The sequence below is a fragment of the Phocoena sinus genome, chromosome 5 (genome assembly GCF_008692025.1).
Source record: "Phocoena sinus isolate mPhoSin1 chromosome 5, mPhoSin1.pri, whole genome shotgun sequence".
Classification (NCBI taxonomy): domain Eukaryota; kingdom Metazoa; phylum Chordata; class Mammalia; order Artiodactyla; family Phocoenidae; genus Phocoena; species Phocoena sinus.
Genome location: NC_045767.1, coordinates 1920217 through 1942753, shown reverse-complemented (window position 1 = coordinate 1942753; position 22537 = coordinate 1920217). Strand labels below are relative to the sequence as shown.

Sequence of the window (22537 nt, the reverse complement as noted above, 5' to 3'; positions counted from 1 at the left end):
TTCCAGCTCCTTTGAGCGCACAACTCCTTATCGGTTGAGTTTCAGGTCAAATTTCACCTCCAAATTCTGAGACCAAATTTTGAGATTAGTTTCCCTTACTCCCCTATTTAGAGTAGCCCCCACTCCCAGCTCTCTCAAATCACCCTGGGTTTTCTTTCCCTTCAAGGATTTATCCCTACTTTCAGAGCACAGACTCTGGAGCCAGACTGTTTTGAGTTCAAATTCCAGCTCAGCCATTTACTGGCTCTGTAAGCTTAGGAAAATGTCTTAACTCCCCTGGTCTCAGTTTCCACATCTGAAATAATGAGGCTAACAAATGTACCCCCTCAAAGAGTTAATGAATGTAAAATGCTTAGAACCAGTGTCTGACACACTAACTACACACACTAAGTGTTAGTTATTAGTACTACCTTCAGAAATTCACCGTCTGTCTCCCCTAGTAGACTGTAACCCCCCAGAGGGCAGCAGACTCACCTGTCTCAGTCACTACTGTTTTCACAAGGCTAACCCCTAGAAGGCCCTCAATAAATACACACTAAGGACCAAATACACATCCAGGTCTCACATCTTGGACTGGCAATGCTAATCCAAGTTTGGATTCCAGAGGCATCTAAGAAAAGCCATCACTTTGCCTCTTTCAATCACAACTGACGTACAACTGAAGAGACTCTGGGGGTACAAGCAGCTACTGAACAGACTCCAAATCCCAGTCTACCACTCACAAGGTGGTTCCAGACTGCACACCAACAATCTGGATATCAAATTGGGTTTTGTGTTACCTGGGTATAATGTTTCCAAGAATTACGTCAATTCCCAAAGGTGGTACACACAAAGCTGAAGGTGTATCTGTGTCCAGCTGACTGGTTTTGGAGACTCAAGCAAGTATAACTCCCAAAGGTCAGGAAGTACGAAAAGGAGAATTCTAGACTTAACGGTACTAGAGTCAGGCCCAGAAAGACTGCAGAGACCCAGCTGAGCAAGTAGGAAGCACAGGTTGACCAGCCACACGTGAGTACAGAGAATTCTACGCAGATTTGATAAGGAAGAAAAAAGCCACTCTGCAATCTAGTTAAACACATCAGGAGGGACTAACAACATTAGCCTAAGATGAGAATGTTTTTACCTTGAATTCATACTTAGCTAAGCAATACTATCACGTCTAACCAGAACTTGATCCAGTTTTGAAATGAACAAATAATTCATTCTTTCCCAAGTATAGTACACTGTGTGTCTAGGAAAATCTTGGCGCTTTGGCCTTGCAGCCTGACCTTCTGGGGTTAATACAGGAAAGAAATGGTCCATCTAGTCAAGTGTTCAACCCCAAGCCTCAAATGAATAATAATGCTTCATTTACTTAGGGGAGGCAATTCTCCTCTGGTGCCAAAGCCATGACATACTTCAAAATGATTTCCACACAGTTCAGAACATTTCTGGAAGACTACAGCATACCTTATCAAGCCAATAAAAATGCAAAGCACACTCTCAAATAACTGCAACAGCACGAATAAAACAAATATCCCCCAAAATGTGACCCTTTTAGAAAATCCTAGTTGCAGGACCGTGCCTAGAGTGGGAGCTCAAACAGCAGTTGCTAAACAAAACAGTGGAACATTGGAAAGGAAAGTTTACAGTATAGGAAACCCTCCAGATGGGTTAGGATTAAATATAAAGTTTCACTTCCTTTTTGGCTCACATACTCTGAAAAGGAAGCAGAGGTATCAGAAAAATTTCCCTTCTTTGATGGATCGGAAGTGGCTGCTTTGGTATTTCTCTGGTATTTCTCTGGTAATAGGTAAGAATGAATGTTTTTTTATATGTTTATTTACATCTGAAATTTCCATTAGGGTCTATTAATTTCTCTGTCTACCTATCTATCTATTGAAATCTTGATGTATTTATTCCTACAAATGTGAAAAAAATAGTATACCTACACTGACCTTTTATTATATTTGACATTCCCAGACTATTACCTTCTATAATTTTATTTTTCAATTAGCAAATATTTTAACATTTTACATACTTAGGTCTGCAGACCTTTTCCTTTGAATTCTTCTGCTTTTAAAGAGAAAGTTATCATTGCTTCCTAGGCACATGTCTAATAAAATGTTCCAAGGAAGTTTTAGGCATTATCTCTGAAAAACATTTTACTTTGCTTTTTCTCTACAGTCTCTATAATTTTAAACATTTCTCCTGAATCCATCTGGAATTTATTTGGATGAATGTCTTCCAGTTATCTCATTGCCAATAATCCCTTCTCCCTGGAAACCTAGAGGTGTGTTTCTTCACCCCCCACCAGGCCCCACTGATGAACCTTGCAACTCTGCACCAGCAGCACCCCACTACTGCCTCGTCATCTACCCTATCACCTTTTCCACCTCAGTTTCCTCATTTGTAATAAAATATACTCAAGTCATGTTCCACGGTTGTTGGGGCAATCAGAAATAATAAGTGTAAAATATCTAGCGCAATGTCTGGCATATAGTGGGTACCCTATAAACAGGAAATATTTTAATTATCTAGTATCTGATGAGGATGTAAAAGTAACATGCTAAAAAAAGTTCATTTTAAAAACTTCAAGAACATTAAGTTTAACCAACTAAAAGTTAAAAAACATTTTAATTAAAAATAACATTTTATTAACACTATCGTGTTCTATCAACACATGGAGCACAAATTAATAAGTGAAGTTTCTCACTCTAACTCAATCCCTAAACCAATACTGCACTAGTAACTTACTGAAAGAGACTTGGGTGTGGTTTTGAAAACAACTCTGGGTGAGGCAACTAAAGATAAGTCAACCAACCATCTGTTCAACTGAACAAATTTAAGTGAACTTTAATGCACCCTATCCTGTTTATATTTCCAAAATATGTGAGATAACACTGGTACAGAAAGAATCTGGCTTGGGTTTTCATCAAAATTCCATTAGCCTCTCAATGCTAACTGATTAATAAATGTGCTCAATTCATATCTAGAGTTTAGACCCTAAAGCCAAGCTACCTGGGTTCTGATCCCAGTTTACCATTTACTAGCTATGTAACCTTAGGCACATGTCACCTCTCTCTATGCTTCAGTTTCTTCATCTGTCAATGGGAATGATATTACTAGCTACTTCCTTGGTTTAAGACTAAATGAGTTGGGACTTCCCTGGTGGTCCAGGGGCTAAGACTCCACACTCCCAATGCAGGGGGCCTGGGTTCGAGCCCTGGTCAGGGAACTAGATCCCACATGCCGCAACTAAGAGCCTACATGCCGCAACAAATATCCTGCATGCTGCAACGAAGACACGGCGCAGCCAAATAAATATTTTTAATAAATAAATAAAGTTTAAAAAAAGACTAAATGAGTTAATTTATGTCAAAAGTTTCATACAGTGCTTGGCACACAGTAAACAGTAGAATAAATGGTAGTCATTATTATTATTATAAGCAGCAGCAGCATCTTTAAAGACTGACTGAAGCTCTTTCAAAAGAACACTGGAAGAACATTCTATGACGGGCACTAATTAACTGTCTTCCTCGATGTGCACAGGGAACACACAGCCGCACCACTTTCTAGAGTTCCCTCTCACAGACTGTATCACTGCTCTTTATTGTCAGTTTTTAATACAATTCCTAGACTGCAAGCTTACTGAGGCAGCAGCTATTACAATGCTTTACCTTCCAAAATTCCTAACACAATGCTCTGAACACAGATCTTAAATAATGCTTTTTAAATTAATATAATAGAAATAAAAAGCAGTAAGAAGAAACCTTGGAAGTATACATTTTTAGCACCAGAAAGAACTTGAGAAGCCACCTGATCATTTTACAGATGACAAAACCAAGCAAATGACTTTAGCCAAGTCTCATATGCTGGCCAACCTGTAGCCAGCTCCCTCCTGTACCAAGAACATCAACACCTCACTCACTCCACTGAACTCTAACTGTGCATTTTAGAATCACCTCATACTAAACATGCTTTTCTTAAGTTTTAAACCAATACACAACCACTATTTCCATTACTAATAAATACCACTTGGAGATCTCAAGTAAGAAATATGTGAGGCCCTACCACTCAAATAAGATTTTCCATAATGTTATTTGCAAGTAGGAAATACATAAAACCTCCAAGGGCTAAACAACAACTACAACAACAACAGCCAAAACCTTGAGACTAAAACTAGAACTCTGAATTGGAATCACTCACAGAAAGTGACATTACCAGAGGTCAAACAACAAAAATCTGCATTGGTAGAGGCAAAAAAGGAGGAGCTGATGAGCTGAACTCTGTAAGGGGATGGAAATGGTCTCAGGCTGAATAACCTTGGCTCACAGTAGAAGTAAATACAATCTTCTCAGGAAAAAACATCCTCAGTGTTGACTCCCCAGGTTTTTCCACAGGTTCAGATCAACCAAATAGAGGTCCAAGTCAAAAATTCAGTAAACCCAAAAACAATCTCCATGAGTGACAGGCATTGAAAAAAATAAATTATACGTCCAAGCCCTCAAAGACTTCAAATACTAGAATTATAACACAGAACACAGAATAACTATGTATGAAATGCTTAAAAAACAAATTAATCATAAATACGACAAGTCACAGAGACTACCAAAAATGAGCAGGCAGAGCTGAAAAAGAAACCACAGAGAACTTTTAGAAATGAAATAATTTGAAAAAAAAAAGTTTAATCAACTAATGAATTAATAACAGCTTTGAGAGAGATTCCTGTTTACATACAGGAATCAATGAATTAAAAGACAGGTTTGAAAAAAATTATCCAGAAACCAGCACAGAGAGACAAGGAGATGCAAATTATGACAGAAAAGGTATGACGGACAGAATAAGAAAATCTACTACACATTTACTGAGTTATAAGCAGAGATAATAAAGAACAGAAAAGAGTCAGTATCCAGAGAGAATGGCTGACAATTTTACATAACTGAAAGACACGAATCCACAAATACCAAGCAAAATAAATAGCAATCCATGCCTCATAAATACTGTAACAAATCTTCAGAATAGCTAAGGCAAAAAATTTTTTTCTAAAAGCAGAGGAAGAGTGGCATGGACATATATACACTACCAAACGTAAAACAGATAGCCAGTGGGAAGTAACCACATAGCACAGGGAGATCAGCTAGGTGGTTTGTGACCACCTAGAGGGGTGGGATAGGGAGGGTGGGAGGGAGGGAGACGCAAGAAGGAAGAGATATGGAAACATATGTATATGTATAACTGATTCACTTTGTTATAAAGCAGAAACTAACACACCATTGTAAAGCAATTATACTCCAATAAAGATGTTAATAAATAAATAAATAAATAAAAACAGAGGAAAAAAAGACATCACCTACAAAGGAATCACAATTAGACTGTTGGCAAACCTGTAACAGAAACAACAAAAGTAGAGAAACTACTGAAAGGGAAATAACTGTCAATCTAGATTTCTATACCAAGCAAGGCTATCTTTCGAGAATGTATGTGAAATAAGGTCATTCCAGATAAACAAAAACAGAGGTACCTCCTACAGACCTGTAGTAAAGGAGCTTTTTTTTTTTTTTTTTTTTTTTTTGCGGTACACGGGCCTCTCACTGTTGTGGCCTCTCCCGTTGCAGAGCACAGGCTCTGGACGTGCAGGCTCAGTGGCCATGGCTAACGGGCCCAGCCACTCCGCGGCATGTGGGATCCTCCCAGACTGGGGCACGAACCCGTGTCCCCTGCATCGGCAGGCGGACTCTCAACCACTGCGCCACCAGGGAAGCCCAGGAGCTTTTAAAGAAGAAAAAATGATCCCAGGAAGAAAATCAGAAATGCAATAAGCATCGTAAGTAAAGAAAACGGGAAAGTAAATCTAAAAATGTTTTTGAAAAACATAGTGATGATGCTGTCCAATTCATGAGGCTAAAAAAAAAAGGCTAGACTAAAATACTGGATCAGAGTAGCATGTAACTTGATCATTGAGTTTAACTGGAATTAAAGTATTTTAACATCTTTGTTTTCTCTTGTAGTGGAATATGAAATTAATTTCGCTTTGTTAAATATGCATGGTAAAACTTCAAGGGCAACCACTAAAAGAACATAATAGAGTATGTAATTTCCAAACCAAACGAAGGGAGTACATAATGAAAAACAAAACAACTTGGTTGTTCAAAAAGGCAAGAGTGCAGGGAAAAAAATTACAAATAGAAGACAAATTGTAAGATGACAGAAGAAGTACAAATTTATCAGAATCACAATAAATGTAAATGTATTATGCCAGTTAAAAGCCAGACATATACCCATTGTAGTAGGCTGAAGGATGGTCACCAAAGAAATCAGTCCTAATCATTGGAACCTGTAAATGTTACTTTACATTGCAAAGATTGTGGAAATGTGATTAAGGTATTGGGAATGGTGAGATTATCCTGGATTATCTGGGTGGACCCTAAATGCAATCACCAGTATCCTTACAAAAAGGAGGCAGAGGCAGATTTGGCTACACAGACATAAAAGAGGACAATCTGATCAGGGACACAAAGACTGGAGTGATGCAGCTATAGCCAAAGAATACTGGCAGCCGTAGGAGTCAAGGAACAAATTCTCTCCTCTAGAAGGTCTAGAGGAAGTATGTTCCCTCCAACACAGATTTTGGCTCAGTGATTCTGATTTTGGACTTCTGGCCTCCAGAACTGTGAGAGAATAATTTCTCTTGTTTTAAGGCACCAAGTTTGTGGTAATTTGTTATAGCAGCCACAAAAAAGCTAACATCCCCATAAAACGTAAGAACAGAACATAGAAAGTTTGAAAGCTAATGGATGAAAATAGGTATACCAAGCAAACAACAACCAAAAAAAAGCTGGAGTATCTATATTAATGTGAGACAATAAAGACCATGGGAAATAAAAGCATTACTTTAGAATGGAAGTGCTATCCTAAGTAACAAAAAAATATTTCAATTCAACAGGAAGATACATATGTATGCCTATTAAAATGGTGTCAACACATATGAAGCAAAAACTATAAAAACTCAGAGAAAAATTGACAAATCTACCATCATAATGGGTAGATTAACACCAAAACATTGCTCAATTATTAAAACAGGCAAAGTAGTCAAAAAATTAGCAAACAGTAAATAGAAAAAGAATAATGTAATCAAAAGACCATTATAAATATAGAGAACCTTGCAGCTCCCTGCTTTCCAAAACAATTAAATTTTATGGGAGTTCCCTGGTGGTCTAGTGGTTAGGATTCAGCACCTTCACGGCTCTGGCCCAGAAATGAATGGGGAACTGAGACCCTGCAAGCTGTGAGGCATGGCCAAAAAATAAAAAGTAAAAGCACAAACCACATGCTCCTTCACGGGAAAAAAACATACATCACATACGATGTAACTCGTGTTTATCTATTCTTGCAACTATCATTCAGCCTTGATTTTTACTGAGAATAAAGATGATGCCATGGGGGACTTCCCTGGTGGTCCAGTGGTTAAGAATCCCTCTTGCAATGCAGGGGACGCCAGTTCAATCCCTGGTCGGAGAACTAAGATCCCACATGCTGCGGGGCGACTAAGCCCACGTGCCACAACTACTGAGCTCGCGTGCCATGACAAGAGAGCCCACATGCTGCAATGAAAGATCCTGTGTGCTGTGACTAAGACCCAATGCAGCCAAAAAATAAATATTAAAAAAAAAAGGCAATATACCAAAAAATGGATTTTTCCTTTGTGCCTTAAAAAAAAAAAAAAAAGATGATATCATGGCTGTTTTCACAGCGCAATAAATCTGCGGTCAAGAGCTGAAATAACGTACAAGTAACTCACTTTATGAAATGAAGGTACTGGCAACCTTCCACAGTTGTAGTCAGCGAAATCCGCACTATTTTCATGAGGATTCTACTTCACCCTAGTGCATCACAAAGCAGTCAAAATGAAAACTATCCACCAAGAAAAAGTAAAATATACTTTAAAACTGCTAGCTTGATTTTTATAAAATAGAAATGGTAAAAATAACTGTGAGTGAGTGATATGAAACATCTCAGTGATCTGGACACCTCTAACAGAGATCTACCTCGTGTCCCTACAGAGAAGGCCCTAGCAGGAGTTCCTGTGTACTCATCCTCATGGGCTTCCTCTCTGTCTGACCTGAAGAGCCAAGAGCCCTTGAAGTGGGACCTGTGTTCTTGTTATGTTTGATTCCCAATGCCCAGTGCAATGCCTGGCACACTAAAGGCCTTTTAAAATTTCAGTGAATTAATAAATCTCCTAAACATGACTACTGTCATTTACAAACTAGAGACAAAGAAAATTCATACTATTATCGCTTGATGAAATGCTGGAAAAGAAATGTTTCCCTGAAGAAATTCCCTGCTTTCCAAAACAATCAGTCTAACACCCTATGCAGAAAACGGAGCACATTCAATATTCCAGACATCCTGGGTCAGAGACATTCCCAGTGGTTACACTGTCAATGTACGTTGTGCTTCAGTTCCTGAGGACGATTCTCAGAATAAACTGAGATAGAGAGTATCTGGATGGAGGGGTCATCTAGTTCCCCTAAAGATGGACGGACTACCTTTACATCTCTCCTACTGAAATAGACAGTCTTAAAAGGAGTTCATTCTATGAGACTCAAGAATCATTTCTAGGGCTTCCCTGGTGGCACAGTGGTTGAGAGTCCGCCTGCCGATGCAGGGGACACGGGTTCATGCCCCGGTCCGGGAAGATCCCACATGCTGCGGAGCGGCTGGGCCCGTGAGCCATGGCTGCTGAGCCTGCGCGTCCGGAGCCTGTGCTCTGCAGCGGGAGAGGCCACAGCAGTGAGAGGCCCGCGTACCGCAAAAATGAAAAAAAAAAGAATCATTTCTACCTTCCCTTCTTGCCTGAAGCTCTATACAATAATAACCTGATTAATGGTATCACCTGGGAACAAGGTTGGCCTATTAACTAAAACATTCTCTAATCTTGGAAAACATGGCTTAACCGCAAAGTTCTTGCTAAGCTGCAAATACATACAGCTGTAACAAAACAAAAATATCTCTGCACATAGCTTTATTTAAAAAAAGAGTGGGAGTAGCTAGTAAACAGGACTCTTTATTGCCTTTCTGTGCCTTTCCCACTTAACATCTGCTTCTCCCTGGTCTATACACTGGAAAAGGAGGAAAGGAAAGGAAATGCACACTGACAGCATACCTATGTACCACATGCATTCAAAAGTTCTCTCACTGTGGCCTCACAACACTTCTAGTTAGACAAGACTGTTACTATTACTACTTCTGTTTCAACCAAAGAAAAAAATGAGTTCAGAGAATTTCACCAGCTTGATCCAGGGCTACACAGTTTGAGTGGCAAATTGCATCCAGACACTATATCCCTAATACCCAGCACTATACCAATAGTTGACAACTAACTTACTTCAGTGAGAATAAAATGCCTAATGCATCATTCGCATTTTTACAACTTTACTGATATATATTCACATATCATAAAATTCACTGACTTAAAGTGTACAGTTCAGTGGGTTTTAGTATATACAGAGAGATGTGCAACCATCATCACGATCTAATTTTATAACATTTTCAACACCCAAAAAGAAACCCCACACACGTTAGCAGTCAGTCCCCAATCCTATTCCTCCCCTCCCCTACCACCTCTGATTCTCTGGCTTCTTTCATTTAGCAAAACCTTTTCCAAGTTCATCCATTTGCAGCATGTATCAGTTATTTCATTCTTTATTACCGGGTTTGTTTCCACTTTTCAGCTATTAAGAGTAATACTGCTACGGACATTCACATACCAATTTTTGTGTGAACATATATGTTCTTCAGCATTTGCATTTTCAAAGGGTTTTCGCAACATTCTCTCCTTTGCATCTTATAACTGCTTCATTTTGTGAGACAGAACTGAGGCTGGGAGCAGTTAAGTGACTTTGCCACCCACTGCTGGGTAACCCTCAGTGAATCTGCAGTAAACTCGCACCTTCTGGCTGAAGACCTGCTCATTCCTTACCACCGCACTGCTTTGTCTCCTCCACAAGACATTTCAAGCAACAGCATGCGGATGAGAAAAACCGTCTGCTTTGCTGAGGAGCTCCCTGAATCATTCTCCGTAAGTCAGTGCAAAAGGCAAATTGAAACTAAGCCTTATCAGATGAAGAGAAGGGGAGAACAAAGTGTTTGAGACACGGTATTCTACAGGTGCCTCCCAGCGCTGGCCTCCTCCCCACCATGGAAACACTGACGGTTGCTACTGCAGGGTGCTGCGGAGGCACACGTGGAGTCAACACCCACTGTGCACTGCCTCTGAGGGCACCCCGGTCCTGTCCGCATGTGCCTGCGGGCTCGATTCCCACATCAGCCTGAAGCTCCCAGGCCCCCACAGCTCCCAAGGCCTTGACGCAGAGCTAAGCTGTTCTGAAAGGGGGACAGTATTTGGGGAGCATATACGGTCAGTTGTATAAACCCCCTTTTCCAACCTCCTGAAACAGTTCCTAGGCTTATAATATTTTTGGTAACAAGGTTCAGAAACATGGTTAATAATTATATTAACAATATATAACAGCCACTTACTAGGTAGCTTTTATGCATTTAATTCATTTAATCTTCACAATAACTGTAAAGTAAGTACTGTGATTACCTCTATGTTACACGTCAACACTTTCTTACGTGGGGAATACATGTAGTTGGTGGGAATATAAACTGGCATAACTCCTTAGGAGGGTAATTTGGAAACAGCTATGGAAACTAAAAGTACAAATATCCTTGAACCAGGCAATTTCACTCCTGAGACTATACCTACAGATATACTTCAGAGTGCTCAAAGACAAAGAATATTAACTGAAAAAGTTTACAACAGTAAAAATCTGGAAACTAACGCCTATGAATACAGCAGTGATTAAACAAATTGTACTGTTAAGACGAAACACCTGAGCCCATTAAAGAGCACGCAATAGGGTTATCTGTGCTGCTGCGGAGTATTCGCCAAGATGTATCAAGAAGGAGCAAAATCAGTATCTTTATGCGTAACAATTTATCTTTTAAAGGAGGTACAGGCACACACCACCACTCTGGCTGTGTGCTGTTGGACAAGTTATAATACTTAACCTGTCTCACAGCTCCCTCGTCTGCAAAATGGGACAACAACAATACTTCCCATGGAGTGCTCAGTAAAAATTAACTGTGGCGATTATTAAACTTAATGATTTAATTATGACACTACTAATAATAACAATAATTTTGTCGTTATTACATGGGCTCCACCAAAACAATCAATGTCATATCTACACTACCCAGTGCCAGGCCTTACCCAAGTATAGGGAAACCGGCAAACAGCACGTGCTCTGCTTCCCCATCGAGTTCACAGCCCACGAGGGTTTTCTTGTCCAGATGTCTAGCCTACATGGCCTGCCCCCACCAACAGGCAACAAGAAACCATGTACAGTGAGACGGGTCTCCACTGCCCAGATGCCTTCCCCCAAATGCACACAGATTGGATCTCTGATCAAACATCACCTCCTTAGAGAAGCCTACCTCCCTCCCCAATCTGGAACAGATCCTTGCTGCCACCATTCTCCATTCCCTTATCCTGTTCCCTTAACCAGTTCCATGGTCTTCAAAGCAGTTGTTACTATCTCACATTACAGTATTTCTTTATTACCTAACCTCTCTTTCTAGAATATAAGTTCCCAAGAAAGGAAAATGTGTCTCATTCCTTGCTCTGTTCAGTGCCCAGAATAGTACCCAGAGTACAGTAGGTGCTCAATAACTATAGGTGAAGAGATGGGACTGCAAGTTAATGAAAGCTACAGAACGGAAAATATGCTTGCAAAGTAACATTTTAAAAATTACTGTCATTTTATCCTGGCAGACTAGGTTCTCAAGACACAGTTCAGTTAAAAGTTAAGTGACTTCCCCGGTGGCACAGTGGTTAAGAATCCGCCTGCCAATGCAGGGGACACGGGTTCAATCCCTGACCCGGGAAGATCCCACATTCCACGGAGCAACTAAGCCCACGCACCACAACTACTGAGTCCGCGCTCTAGAGCCCATGCTCTGCAACGAGAGAAGCCACGACAATGAGAAGCCCACGCACCGCAACAAAGAGTAGCCCCTGCTTGCCTCAACTAGAGAAAGCCCATGAGCAGCAACGAAGACCCAATACAGCCAAAAATAAAAACAAATTAATTAATTTAAAAATAAGTGTCCTCCACACTCCAGTCCTACTGTATTTAAAAATGCTATTCTTTTCCTATGTAGCTTAAATTCATACAAAATCATGTCAAAATATGCTCAACACTTTGAAGCTAACAGATATCAAAGACGATATTATACATTAGTCATAACAGTTGTTTAAAAAGGTACTTCTGGAATAAATAAAGCTCAAAGGGCAAAACTGAGTTAAACTTGCTTCCCTTCCTTCCTTCCAACTCAAGTTTCCTCATGTAGGTCAGAACAAGCGTTAACTATTAAACAGTTTTGTTAAAGTTTAACATTATGCTATGTTAAGATAACCTAAATATTTTAAGGAGCCATGTGTTAACCAGCAAGCACTGAACAAACTAAGCAAGTATTAGCGTGTTTAATCTGTTTGCTACTTAACCAAATCTTAGATTCAATTTTTAAAACCTCAGACGATAGAAACTTCAAAAAAAGACATCCCTTCTACTTGCCAAAATAACTTGCCAAAGCATGGGGGAAAATAAAAAACAAAAGGATATATATGATTCAAGGTAAAGTGCTGTTGTTGTTGTTTCACTGACTAGATTCTCAAGGAAGCTAGGAATGTAATATATTAAAAAGAAAAAGAAAATGTTGCCATTCACCATCTCCAACGCAGGAAAATTCTAAAGTCCTACTGCTAACATAACAGAACAAAGCTTAAGAACATTTATAGGAAGAAATAATGATTCAGAACCCAACAATGTAAAATTTACGATGTCTGGAATCCAATAAAAACTTACCCAACAAGCAGAGAAGCAGGAAAATATGACCCATATTGAAGAGATAAATCAATCAAACCAACCCAGGACTGAAAGAGGAGTTAAAATTAGTGGACAAGGTCACTAAAACAGTTAGTACAACTGTATTACATATGTTCAAAATCTCAAGTAGAGAGATGAAAACTATAAATATGATAGAATTGAACTTCTGAAGATGAAAGCTACACCATGTAAGATGAAAAATTACATTGAACAAGATCAATGATAGATTAAACATTGTAGAAGAGAGAGTAGTGAATATGAAGACAGAGCAACAAAAAACAACCAAAACAAAACATAAAAGGAAAAGACAAATAAATGAACAGAGCATCCGTGAGCTGTGGGGCAACTTTAAATGGTCTAACATGAATGGGACTGGAGTCCTCAAAGGCAATATGGAGAAGGAAACGTGAAAAAATAATGGCCAAAATTTTCTCAAGTTTGACAAACACTATAAACCCACAGATCCAAGAAAGCAGCTCAATGAACCCCAAGCACGAGAAACACAAAAAAAACTACTGAATACAAAAGCACATCAAAATACTATAAAATTGCTCAAAACCAGTGACAGGGAAAATCTTAAAAGCAGCCAAAGAAAAACACATGTTATGTAGAAGAACAAAGATAAGGATGACAGCAGACTGCTTGTAGGAGGTGATGCAAGCAAGAAGACAGTGAAGGGCTTCCCTGATGGTGCAGTGGTTAAGAATCCACCTGCCAATGCAGGGGACATGGGTTCGAGCCCTGGTCCGCGAAGATCCTACATGCCGCGGAGCAACTAAGCCCGTGCGCCACAACTACTGAGCCTGTGCTCTAGAGCCCGCGAGCCACAACTACTGAGCTTATGTGCCACAACTACTGAAGCCCACGTGCCTAGAGCCCGTGCTCCGCAGCAAGGGAAGCCACCACAGTGAAAAGCCCACACACTGCAGCGAAGAGTAGCCCCCCGCTCGCCGCAACTAGAGAAAGCCCACGCACAGCAACGAAGACCCCAACGCAGCCAAAAAATAAATAAATTTATTAAAAAAACAAAAAAAAGACAGTGAAGCAACATCTTTAAAGTAAAACTAGAAGATTTTACCCCAAGGTTTTGAGCTTCCAGACCTTTGGCTCAAATCTACAATTTTGTGCAGTAAGCTTCTGTGGCAACGGCACCTCTGAATTACAAGCATTACATTTTCTCAAACAGTATCATCTCATTTGGCAAGATGAGCTACAATATGCATAGCATCTGCTTTTTCAGTACAATGTTTCACACGCAAAAGGCATGAGATAAATAATTGTTGGGGGTGAATTTAAGAGAAGTTACTGCACCATTAGCAATGGTGCCTCTCTCCTTTTTGCCCCCAAGTATATTCTAAATATGTGATAATAAATCACACACTTGAGCAGCACCTATCACTTACAAAGTACTTTTTCATTTACTCATCATACAAATTCTTTGAAGCAGTTAAGGAAGGTATTATCATCACTGCACAAATGGGGAAACTGAAGTTCAGAAAAAGGGAAGTGATGTGCCCAAGGATAAGAGGTGGAGGAAGTGATGGAGGTAAGGGTAGGAAAGGGGCTTTGCCATTTCTTGGGTTCTTCCTCTGGGCCAGGTTTAATGCTAGCTTAAGATTAATTTGGCAAAATTTACAGCAATATGGATGGACCTAGAGATTATCATACTAAGTGAAGTAAGTCAGACAAAGACAAATATATGATATCACTTATATGTGGAATCTAAAAAGATGATACAAATGAACTTATTTACAAAACAGAAACAGACTCACAGACTTCAAAAACAAACTCAGGGTTACCAAAAGGGAAAGGTCGGGGAGGGATAAATTAGGAGTTTGGAATTAACATATACACACTACCATATATAAAATAGATAATCAACAAGGACCTACTGTATGGCACAAGGAACTCTACTCAATATTCTGTAATAACCTATATGGGAAAAGAATCTGAAAAAAAAGGATATATGTGTAACTGAATCACTTTGCTGTACACCTGATACTAACACAATATTGTAAATCAACTATACTCCAAAATAAAATAAAAATTAAATTAAAAAATATTAATTTGGCAAAGAAAGTTATACAACTAGGTGTAACCAGGTGTTTCTAACTCCAAGTAGCTCTTACTATGGAACCACAGCTGGAATACATTAAACTAAAGGACAAACATGAAATATAAAAATTCATTCTGGGATAGAACTAGAATAATGAAGTTGAAAATTCTACTCAAAGTAGAGTAAAGAAGATTTCTTGAAGAATGAACAATCTTTATTTCATTTATTATAATGGACAAAGCCCCCAGTGAGAGCCCTGCAACCAATACCATGTGGCATCTCAGGACAGTATGTCTCCTACACAGTTCCTTACTGTAGACCGAAGCAGGATGCCAACAAAAGAAAGTCCACTGGAAGACAAAACAATTAAGTCCAGGAGGCAGATGTCTAGTTTGATCTAATGATAAAATTTAAACTCCGGGCAGAAATCAGCAAATGATGCCCCGCCTGAAGCCAAATCCAGCCCACTGCCTGTTCTTAAAAGGGTCACAAGCTTTGATTTTTAAAGGCTAAAAAAAATTGTATGAAACATAAATATATGATAGACATGAAAATCAAATTTCAGCAACCATAAATAAGGTTTTACGGGACAGTCATGCTCATTCACTTACATATCATCTATGGCTGCTTTCATGCAACAACAGCAGAGCTGAGTAGTTGCAACAGAGATCATAAAGCCCTCAAAGCCTAAAATATTTATTATCTGGCCCTTAACAGAAAGTCTGTTAACCCCTGCTTTAAGGGAACAGATGAACCTTTAATAATTTGCCATGAACATTATTTCTCACAAATAAGCTCTTAAAAAATTAGGGCTTCCCTGGTGGCACAGTGGTTAAGAATCCGCCTGCCAAAGCAGGGTACACGGGTTCAAACCCTCGTCTGGGAAGATCCCACGTGCCACAGAGCAACTAAGCCCGTGCGCCACAACTACTGAACCCGCGCTCTAAAGCCCGTGAACCACAACTACTGAGACAGGAGCCACAACTACTGAAGCCCATGCACCCAGAGCCTGTGCTCCACCACAAGACAAGCCATCGCAATGAGAAGTCCGCGCACTGCGACGGAGAGTAGCCCCTGCCTGCTGCGACTAGAGAAAGCCCATGCGCAGCATCAAAGACCCAATGCAGCCAAAAATAAATAAATAAATTTATAAAAAAGAAAAAACTGCCATTATCAGACAAGATATTTGTGTTGAATGTTCATTAAAAAGCTGTCATATCTTCTTGAATAAAGTATGGTACAACCACATAAAGGAGCACAATGCAACTGGAAGAAGGAATGAGAAATATGTCTATATTATAGTCTGGCATGGATGCCAAATGGTAAGTGAAAAAAAGCCTGGTGGGATTAGGGAAATGCACATCAAAACTACATCGAGATACCACCTCATACCCATTAGGATGACTATTATGGCTACTATCAATAAAAAGAAAACAAATGTTGGCAAGGATGTGAAAAAACTGGAGCCCTTCTGCTCTACTAGTGGGAATGTAAAATGGTACAGCCACTGTGGAAACCAGTACAGTGGTTCTCCCAAATTTTTTAAGCAGAATTACCATATGATCCAGCAATTCCACTCCGGGGTATATATCCCAAAGAACAGAAGGTAGGGTTTCAAAGAGATATCTGTACATCCATGTTTACAGCAGCAGTATTCACAATAGCTGAAATGTGGAAGCAACCCAACTGTCTACCGAGGGATGAATGAATAAACAAAATGTGGTGTTTACATACAATGGAATGTTATTCAGCCTTAAAAAGGAAGAAAATCCTGATACGTTCTATAACATGGATGAACCTCGAGAACATTATGATCAATGAAACAGTCAGACAAAGAAAGACAAATACCGTATGGTCCCGCTTATACATGGAATCTAAAAACAAAACAAGACAAAAAGCAATTCCTTAGTTGGTATTTTATAATAACTATAAATGGAGTATAACCTTTAAACTTTATTTATCACTATCTATAACTTATATAATATTGTACATCAAATTACTTCAATTAAAAAAAAAGAAAAAAAGCAATTCCTAAACATTGAAAGCAAAATAAAAAACGAACACTATGCATCCAGTGGTGGCAAAATCATGGAGTAACTATTCAAAGTGACCTTAAAGCACGGTAATTTGACTACATATTCCAAATAAGGATGCAAAAAAACCTCTTAAATACTTTATATCAGTTGGTGGTAGTGTTCATATTACTCTTCTGATACTGAAATACGTACAGTGTGGGATAAAACAATGAGTAATTAGAATCAAGATGTTTGTCTTAGAAGAAAAAAAGGTACAGGTGCGAGATTAAGAAGGTTAAATAGAATTCTGTCCTCTTGCTTTACAACTAGAAGTATCAGTAATCCATGATGTGTGCACTGAAAAGACCTAGAAACAATGATCAACTTAGTAGCAATGAACAACTCCAGGGCACAGACTGTGATTACTAAATACTATTTTTTCATTAAAAGAAACCAAGGCCCCTTGGAGAAATGATGATTCCAGGGCTGGGACAGAAAATGTACAAGGTGAGCCTGGTGCCGTTTGTCATACCAGAAAGAAGAGCAATAAAAGACCATTAAGAGTTGTGTCCAAAGGATTTAGGAGCCGATTTGAACAGATTCCTATTGGACAACGACGGAACAAGTTGAGCCTCAATAAGGATCTACAATGAATTGAACCATATCAAATACGTTTAAATCCATGAGTTCACAAGAACACAAATACATATACACAATTCACTGGCTATTTTGGGGGGACACCAACTCATTATTTTGAAAACTAATAAAAAATGGAGCAGAATTAAGCATTTATCTTGCCTTTCCTTAAAGAGTTATAATTCAAGATAACCAAATTACGAAGGAGGGGAAATTACTCTTTATAGAAATATTCAGCTAATCAATGATGAAGTTATATAATTAAATTATCAACATTTTTTAATGCCTCATGAAATAATGACTCTAAACATTGAGCATCAAGGGCTCCTAACAAGAAGAAAGACTACTTGCAGCAACATGGATGTACTTAGAGATTATCATACTAAGTGAAATAAGCCAGACAGAGAAAGACGTATGATATCATATATCACACATATTACAGCATATGATATCACTTTAGTGAAATCTAAAAAAATGATACAAATGAACTTATTTACAAAACAGAAACAGACTCACAGACTGAGAAAACAAACTTATGGTTACCGAAGGGGAAAGGGGGATGGGGTAAGATAAATTAGGAATTTGTGATTAACAGATACTACTATGCATAAAGTAGATAAACAAGTGCCTACTGGATAGCACAGGGATCTATATTCAGTATCTTGTAATAACCTATATTGGAAAAGAATCTGAAAAGTATATGTGAATCACTTTGATGTACACCTGAAACACTGTAAATCAACTATATTCAATTAAAAAAAAAGACTACTAATCCTTACCTGCCTACTAACCTATGAAGTCTTCTTGCCAAAAATAAATCAAACCTGAATCTGACTACTCCTTCAGCTCTAACTAAATTAGATTACATTTACAGCAAATTCTGTGTAAACTACAGAAGAATAAAATCCAGACTGTGTGTAATTCCACAGAACCAACCACCAATTTCAGCAACAAATAAATTATAAGAGATAAAAGATGGAGGAGCCTATAGATTAAAATAAGCCACAATGTACGAATAGCATTTGGATCCTGATTCAAACTGTTAAAATCAAGAAAATTTCAACACTAGTTGGATATTTGAAGGTAATAAGGAATTCTGTGATAGTGGTATCTGTATTTATCTTTTTAAAAAGATGTATATAGGGCTCCCCTGGTGGCACAGTGGTTGGGAGTCCGCCTGCCGATGCAGGGGACACGGGTTCGTGCCCCGGTCCGCGAAGATCCCACATGCCACGGAGCGGCTGGGCCCATGAGCCATGGCCGCTGAGCCTGCATGTCCGGAGCCCGTGCTCCGCAACAGAAGAGGCCGCAACAGTGAGAAGCCCGCGTACGGCAAAAAAAAAAAAGTATATAGATATACATACAGAAATACTTAACGGCTAAAATGATATAACATCTGGGTTTGGGAGTACAGATAAAGCAAAACTGGCCATGAGTTAACAACTGCTGAAGCTGGATGAGGGTAAAGAGACGTTTACTATACTAGTCTCTCTACATGTGTGGGAAGAATTAAACATGTAAAAATAAATAAACAAGTCCATATACTTAGCAATAAAAAGGAACAAAATTGGGTCATTTGTAGAGACACAGATGGATCCAGAGACAGTCATACAGAGTGAAGTCAGAAAAAGAAAAACAAATATCGTATATTAACGCATATATATGGAACCTAGAAAAATAGTACAGATGAACCGGTTTGCAGGGCAGAAACAGAAACACAGAAGTAGAGAACAAACGTATGGACACCAAGGGGGGAAAGTGGTGGGGCTGGTGTGATGAATTGGGAGATTGGGATTGACATGTATACACTAATAAGTATAAAATAGATAACTAGTAAGAACCTGCTGTATAAAAAAATAAATACAATAAAACTCAAAAATTCTAAATAAATAAATAAACAAGTCCAGTTAAACTCTAAGTTTCACATAATAAAAATGTCTTTTTTGGGCTTCCCTGGTGGCGCAGTGGTTGAGAGTCCGCCTGCCGATGCAGGGGACGCGGGTTCATGCCTCGGTCCGGGAAGATCCCACATGCCGCGGAGCCGCTGGGCCCGTGAGCCATGGCTGCTGAGCCTGCGCGTCCGGAGCCTGTGCTCCACAGCGGGAGAGGCCACGACAGTGAGAGGCCCGCGTACCGCAAAAAAAAAAAAAAAGTCTTTTTTATATTAGCTGTCAAACTGTTAAAAAATTATGATGATCAATAAAATTTTAACACTGGCTGGATACTTGATTATTTTTAATTTTTTAAAGTATCTTTTAAAGCATTTCAGTATTTTCTGATTCAATACAAGGACTACTTGAAAGAACTAACTAAAAACTAATAACCAATCTAAAGAAACAGTTTTTATAGTAAAATCAATAACAAAAACTGAATACCAAACAAAACCTTACCAATATCGGATAGCATCAAACAGTTAAAGGAGAAACGGTGAGGTGTATAAATTATATTTTAGAAAGGAAACTATCCCACCTTTTGGAAACTGGGTAGAATTTAGATTCCTGTCATTCAGTGAGCCTCTGTAACTAAAACCACACAAGCAGTAAAACAAATCATACCATTTGTCCTGCTCTAACCCACATCAAAACTCTGAAAAGGGCTTCCCTGGTGGCGCAGTGGTTGAGAGTCCGCCTGCCAATGCAGGGGACACGGGTTCGTGCCCCGGTCCGGGAAGATCCCACACGCCGCGGAGCGGCTGGGCCCATGAGCCACGGCCGCTGAGCCTGCGCGTCCGGAGCCTGTGCTCCACAACGGGAGAGGCCCGCGTACCGCAAAAACAAAAACAAAACAAAACAAAACTCTGAAAGGCAGTTGGGACTGCCAAAACCATCCACTTCTCTAAATAACAACTTTACTATGGAATATTACTCAGCCATAAAAAGAAACGAAACTGAGTTATTTGTAGTGAGGTGGATGGACCTGTCTGTCATACAGAATGAAGTAAGTCAGAAGAGAAAAACAAATACCGTATGCTGACACATATAAATGTAATCTAAAAAAAAAAAAGAATGGTCAAGAAGAACCTAGGGGCAAGACGGGAAGACACAGACCTACTGCGTCTTCTGCGAATGGACTGGGACAAATCTGCGAATGGACTGGGAACAAAGTGAGAGAGTGGCACGTACATATATACACTCCCAAATGTAAGACAGCTAGTGGGAAGCAGCCGCATAGCACAGGGAGATCAGCTCGGTGCTTTGTGACCACCTAGAGGGGTGGGATAGGGAGGGTGGGAGGGAGACGCAAGAGGGAGGGGATATGGGGATATATGTATACATATAGCTGATTCACTTTGTTATACAGCAGAAACTAAAACACCATTGTAAAGTAATTATACTCCAATAAAGATGCTAAAAAGAAAAACCAACTTTACTATTCTAGTTTAACCCACAGTCAGAATACTAAGATTCTGGATTTTAAAAAGTAATTTACACGTGGGCGGCACCTGCCCATTAACTAAAGACTGCAGTTATTACAATCCCACCCTCATACAATTCACCCTCTTTGCCTGGGATGCCCTCCCCTCTTTGGTGCCTGCTGAACCCCAGCTCACTGACTCCGACTCGTTTTCACTGGGGGCTTCTCCTGATGTGTTCAGCAAAGAGGACAGCAGCCCACTTCCTATCCCCATTAAGATTTAACCAATTTTTCACCCGCAAAAAAACCTTTCTGTAACAACTTATCAGCACTGCACACCGCTCTCAGCTATGTTTTTGGTTCTTGGGGATAGGACAAATTGCTTTATGTCATTTAGGCATAAAATCACCAGCCGTCGGAGGTTAACCAAAATAACTTACTTTAACGTAAGACTGCATGAAGTGAACACAAAGACCTGGAAAATATCTTGAGCCATGAATTACAAGAGCAAAAATAAAAGTAATTGCTAAAGGCAGAGACCCTCTGACACCCCCCCCGCCCCACTAAAAGAAACGAAAAAGAAAGGAAGGAAGGAGAGGGCGAGATGACCAACAGCTCCTTCTCTAATAAAGTTGCAGGACAACCCTATTACCATCCGTGGGCAGATATGGCTTTTCCGTTTGGGCAGAAGCTGTCGTTTTTTCAAAAACACGAGAGCAGACGGGCAGAACCCGGATGCCCGCGTCTGTCTGCGTCTGTGCTCGAACCCTGGAGCCGTCAGCCCTGCGGGCCACTGACCCGGCGGCCGCGAGCACCGCGCTGACCCAACGTCCGGCCCGGATCCTCCTTTCCCACACGGGCGCCCGAAGCCCACCACCCAGTCCACCGACGAGCTGCCCAGGCGCTCCCACAGACCAGCCCGTGCGACGAAGGGTCTGCAGGGCGTCGGCCCCTCTGCGCCAGTCAAGGCCGACGGCCGAACGACGGGGACCCCACCCCCGCCCGCCCAGGACAGCCCCCCGGGGCCGCCTCCACCCTCCGCGCCGCCGCCACAGGCCCCGCCGCCCGGCCTGGAGCCCCGGGCCTGCCGCCGTCCTGCACACGGGCCTCACCTCAGGGTCGAATCGCGGGCAGGGCGCAGGCTACCAGGTCTGAGCGCGGCCGCCGCCCGTCGCTCCGGCTCCGCCCCCTGTCCGCCGCGCGCACCCTGCCGGCTGCCCCCACCGGCCTGCCCGGCCTCCCGCCCCCTCAGCCCTCCGCACAACCCCAGAAGCCCGAGCTGGGTGCGGCCTGAGGCGCCGCAGCCCAACAACGCACCACCCCATAGGCCCAGCCCTTGCTGCACCTCCAAGCAACACGTGCTGCTATTGGCTGAGAGAGGGCGGGAGAGGTGGGGTGGGGCCTGGGTGGGAGGGGTTACACCCTCTGGCCACCGCTTTTCCGGGGACGGACTTCGGGGGCCGCGCCCTCCCCCTGCGGACGAAGCAGGATCCAAAGTGTGGGGACGGCCAGTTGCAGCCCCTCATGCCTCGTCGGCTGAA

General features: G+C 40.7%; 1 protein-coding gene across 7 annotated transcripts in view; it reads right to left on the bottom strand.

The window, feature by feature from the left end:
- ADD1 (adducin 1) overlaps window positions 1-22251 on the bottom strand; it is a 76411-nt gene extending 54160 nt beyond the window's left edge. For 4 of the 7 annotated variants that reach the window (XM_032633665.1, XM_032633667.1, XM_032633662.1 and 1 more), the window contains exon 1: window positions 22109-22250. The gene's annotated coding sequence lies outside the window, so the exon portion shown is untranslated. Of the gene's footprint in view, window positions 1-21648; window positions 21977-22108 lie in introns of those variants that run through there. The other 3 variants (XM_032633660.1, XM_032633666.1, XM_032633661.1) reach the window with 3 other exon arrangements.
- Between the last annotated feature and the right edge of the window lie 286 nt (window positions 22252-22537).